Raw genomic sequence first — 5,512 nt, 5'->3', positions numbered from 1 at the left:
CTCCAGATCAGCGAGGGAAACAAACCCTGGTCTGTGCTGGTTTGCCAGAGATCTCTGGGTTCAGTGCAGCGAGGGCAGGGAAGGGAGGCAGCCTGCAGCCTTTGTCTGCTGCTGCGTGGGGAGGGCCTGGGGTCCTGTCGTCTGCTGTCCAAGGGCCGCGCTATCCAGCCACGTCCTCCAGCTCCAGCACAGACAGATTTCCCACCCTGCATCCAAATAAAACGAAGTCAGCTTTGACTCTGCAAAATGTCGATGAATTCTTCAGAGTAAATCAGCCCTGTCAGCCTGATGTGGAACTGTCACCTACTTGTGACATAATATAATATGAAATGATATTGAACAACATGCGTTTGGCACTAAATTGTTAGCGGGTTTTAGCTTTGACAGCAGCAAGTTTATTGCTTTAATCCCAAGGTCTTTTAACCCTCTTTGACATAAATTGAGGTTGGCTTTTGTGAGAAAACTCCACTTCACTCTCTCTTCCTTTACCTAAAACTGCTTTTAACAATTTATGCTCGTACATCAGACACTCATTTTGAGTGACAAAAAGAAAAAAGATCTATTAGAACAGAAGGAAAAAAGGGTCAATTTAGGTTAAGCAGTGTATGTCTCTTTTGGTAGGCATGTCACAGCTTTCTTCAGGTGAATATGAATTTTAAGTTGTAATATAGTGTATTGCTGTAGGAAAATAAAACAAATCTTTAACAAGAAGGGTGAGTAAGTGCTGCAGGTGAAAGGCTGATAATCTGCGACAAGACTATTCATCCATTTCTTGATGGACTTTAATATATTCCACAGTCCATTTGAAACTTTTCTCAAAAGATCAAAGGATTTTCTCCTTTTTCCAGACACTGCAGAGTCTGGTTTGGTAAGGGTTGTATGCGGAAATACAGATTTATAGAAATGATAATATATATGCACACAGTTGTGCTGAAGCGTAGCTGGCTGATAGCACAGAATTTAATATTTCACTTCTTTTTGAGACATCTTGTTTAGTTTTATAAGTACAGATTGTCATCTGTGCTCTGATAATCTAGTCACAGAAATGCATCACGTATGAACTCTAACAGCAATAACATGGGACACTTATCACCCATGTTTTTTATCCTCGATTACTATACAGTGCTTGTAGTGCTGTTTGAAATCATTTTTTAATTACATTTAAAGCTCAACTGAATCTGCCCTTGAACTGTTAATAATGGAGAGCGAGCACAATCTGCATCTTTGCAAAATTTTTTTTTAAATGTTTCTTTGTTCTTGCATAGGAAACAGTGTATTATTGATCTGCTTTCATTTTAATGAGAAGAGTATGGAAATATGAGTAAGAAAACTTGTGTTTCTTTCCAAATGTGAGTATTTTTGAAACTTTTATAAATTGCTCTTTTTTTCTCTGCTAGGGATCAGATGCCTAATGATTTTTCTGTTTCTCTTATTTTGTGTAATCTTTGTTATTCATGTTATTGTGCTGTTATTATCTATCACTTGCTTATAGCAATTTTACTACCAGCCAGCGTTTAATATGTAAACCAATTGTTCCATGAGCAACAAAACTGATGCAATCTGTGATTTATGGATTTTATTCTTGTTCTCCTTATACTTCCCCCCTGTGGTAGTGACATTTCCTCTGTGGTGGTCTGTGTATCTTCTACTCCAACACTTTCAACTTCCTCTTCAACCCTCTCTCCTCTCTCTTCCAACTTTTCTACCACAATAACTTCAGCTGACTACCGAATTTCCACTGTACCTCCCTCAGTCCTCCCTCATCATCTTCTGTACCCTGTCTGCTCTACTCCTGCAGGGGCTTGGCTCAGTGTCTGTCACCATCTCCTGTTTCTGAGGTCAGTGGATGAGGGCTGATGAAGACAGTGCTCTTTTTTCCTTTGTCCTTCCTCTTAGATGTCTTTTGGTTTGCATGCAGGACATACATAGCTGCTAAAATGCAAATCCTCATTTCTCTAAAACAAAAGGCAGTAATTTCTTAGTCAGGCTTTGGTACTACAGAGTGACTGCACCAGAGAATGTGGAGTGCCTCTGGTAGAAGCTCTCCAAGAGATCCTGTACCACCACAGTGCTCCTCGGCAGAGAGCACAGGAGCTGGGCTACACCAGCATTCCTCTGACTCTTCAAGCATTTGGTACTGGCAGCCTTTGCAGTTTCCCTCCTTTGGTTACAGTTCTAAGTATAAATTTCATATCATCTCCAAATCCTGACAGAATGAAACTTGGGGAATTGGGAAAATGGGGTCAGTATATGAATTGTGCTCTTGTCCATGGCAATAAAAAGCACTATCACTGGGCATTCAGCAGCTGAACTACCCTCATGTTGTTTGTATTTTTATGGACGCTGTTATAACTATAGTCAAGTATGATTTAACTTTAAAAGGGATGCTGTAACATTGTTCAAGTCCAGTACTGCCATAATCCTTTGTGGTAAATCTTTTGGATTTTATCTAGCTTTTATTTAATAAAAAAGAAAAAAGAAAGGTAATGTGATGAAATAGTAATAGAATACAGAGAAGCTGCATTTTCAATTACTTGCCTATCCATCTTTTTTATTTAGATTTGCATATGTGCAAACATTTTTGAGTGTGCTGGTCTGATATCTTGTAAGTTGCATCAAATGAGCGTCTCATATAAAATGCACTGATCATTTTGTAATCTAATTCCTTCAAATGCTACACATATGCATTTTGAGGTTTTTGTTGCTTATGCGTTTCAGTAGCATGATTACATTCTAACTATCATGGATGTGCAAGTTGCATTTGCTTTTAAAAACTGATTCACAATAATTAAGGCTACTTTTGTTTTTAACCACTAAATATATTCAAAATCAATATCTTATTTTTATTCTAGATGCTCTTGTGGTCCAGAGCAGAAGATGAAGGCTAGTTAGGCTTTGTTGCTAATGTGGTATGAGGCCTTAGCTGACTTGCTTAGTTTTTCTCAATCTTTTTGCTTATTTGTAATTTCTTGTCTCTTGTTTGGCTTATTTCATTTTTAAAAAAGTTTTAGATACTTGTGTGGAAATCGCTGTATAAGCATTATTTGCTATTTGGTCTCAAAGTGGACATTTGCTGTCGCTGTCATAGGAGTAACTCATTTAATGGTTTCATAAATAAATAATCCACGTTGCTGGATAATTGGGGATAGCTGTGCAATTAAATAATTTGGCTCAGCGCAGATACAATCTTGTAGATAAAATGTTTAATCAGGATCTCAAAAGTTTTACAATGCAGCACAGAGAGCGTAATCGCTGCTTTATAGTATATACCCTGACTCCCCATTCCTCAGTGTTTCTGTCTTGGAAAAAAAACTGCAAGCAAGAGTAAAAGATTCTTCATTCCTTCAAGGCATTCCCTGAGGGCTTGCCTGCCCTAAATAATTATACAGCTTTAAAACAGTTGTCAGCCACCGCTGGCAGGACTGCTACCTCTCACGACAGCATCAGGAATGTTGTGATAGCGGCTGCTCGTCTCCAAGCCGTGGCTTTGGAGGGGTGACTCTATGAGAGGTCTGAGATGTCTTGTTGCATGAATGGGAGTTTCAGGCTCCTTGTGGTTGATAACAACGTCTTGAAAATGTAAACTGTAAAGAATCCAACTTCCAGGAGGGTACATCCTCCCTCTCCATGCAGACACAGTATTTATTACTTCTAGAAATCCGTAGGCATTTTTAAGCCAAATCTCTCAATTTAGCTGTGGATAAGTAGTGCTTGGTTAAGTCACTGTTGACCATTTGGAAGCAGATTGTTGCTGCACCTGGCCATAGTGCTAGAAGAAAGTATCACAAGAGCTATTTTTCATCTTTCTTGTACTTGCATCATTGGTATGGCAGCAAGAATGGCTGCTGCCCATTGCCACCCACTGTCCTGTGTTGTTCTTGTCTGCAGCCAGCACAAACAGGCACTGGAGGGGATCGAGGTGATGTGACTCTGCTCTGCTCCTGAAGGGGCTCTTGTTCTTTAATTCAGTGATGTCTGTATGATTACAAGTGTGACTTTATATAGGATCTGTCTTAAATCTGTAGCAGCCAATATGGGAAACTATAACTCCATTTACAAATATATCCTGGGTACAGGTAGGGCTGGCTAATGTGGACATGTAACTGATAAGAACTGTCAAGACTTGATGCTGAGTTATCCAAATTAAAGTATATTTGTTAATTGGTTAGTTAAACAGCTACAGTTTAGAAGAATTTAAAAAGGAAAAAAAAGCCCACAAAACATTGGCCTTGTCTTTTGGTAACATCCAGGCCATCTCTGATTCCTTCTATTCCAGCTGCTTCAACATCACTGCATAACTCAGGAGAAGAAAAACAAAAAGGCCCATGAAATAAAAATGGCAAACTGTTCTTGCTGTTTGCTCTCACTGGGCAGCCTTTCGGTAGTGCATCTTTTACTTTGAGGCCATGTAGGGAGAATATATGCTTGAAATTTAAGTTCAGCCTCTCATTTGCATTTCCTATCTCTCCTTTATCTACTTAGCTGAGCTGGAATATTTTCCCGCTGCTACTGATAGCAGGTTTATGGAAAAGCTACTTCAATATTTGGTTCAAGGGAATCAACTTCCCTCATTTTTGCCCTGGAATTTTATTCCATATAATATTTAGCCTGGAAACTAAGGCATGCTTTTCAGACAAGTTCAAGTAGGTAGATTACTGAACCTGGTTTATGTAAATAAATTAGGTTTCAGAGTGGGAGGTGGTTGTGGAGAGTGATTGTTGCTTTTATTCCTAGTTCAGGAATTTGTCTTTACAGAAAACTTCAGGATGAAAAATTAATTGACTCATTTAATTCCAAGCTAAAGGTGAAAATTTTCTTTTATGTCATCTCTCTCCCTTTCTTTGGCATTGTCATCAATAATCCCACCTCTAACTGGACCACAGGACCTCTGGTAGGCTAGAGACATTTAAGTTGAAGAGGCTTCAGGATGTAGCCTTTAATGGGAAGAAGGATATATTGCATCTTCCCATACTCCGCTGAACCAGAGCTTCTGGCACTGCTGGGATTGATTATGTTTGCACAGCGTTACTGTGGTGCAGTGTGGATATATGACACTGTGTGTAGGACCAGAATGGCCATGCTCCTAAAGAGCCTGTTAAATAACTACATAATTAATCATTCCTTGGATTAGAAATGAGACAGAACAAAGAGAGATTTTTCTCTTTAGCTTTTTACTTGGCTCATGGCTTATCTGGTCAGAACCTGGGTGCAGCCAAATAGGTGGAATCTGGTCCTAAGGCTAAGTGTCTCTGTTCTGAAAATGGGAGCAAGTGACTTCTTATACAACCTTGCTTTCACTGAGAAGTGCCAGGGAGTAGATAGCTTATCAGAGTTGTTGTTCTGCATACAGTGTAAATTTACTGTAAGATTTTTCAAAATTCTTAAAGCTTTGTTATTTATTATTTTTAATTTTTATATAATTTCTATGTAATTGAATTATTTTATATATTGATTTATATATATATAAAGCACGTTTATGAATGCTCTATTTTTTATGTCAAAGAACACAATC

This window comes from Phasianus colchicus, chromosome 13 (genome assembly GCF_987193195.1).
Source record: "Phasianus colchicus chromosome 13, bPhaCol1.hap1.1, whole genome shotgun sequence".
Taxonomy (NCBI): Eukaryota; Metazoa; Chordata; class Aves; order Galliformes; family Phasianidae; genus Phasianus; species Phasianus colchicus.
Note: the sequence above shows the minus strand (reverse complement) of the source record.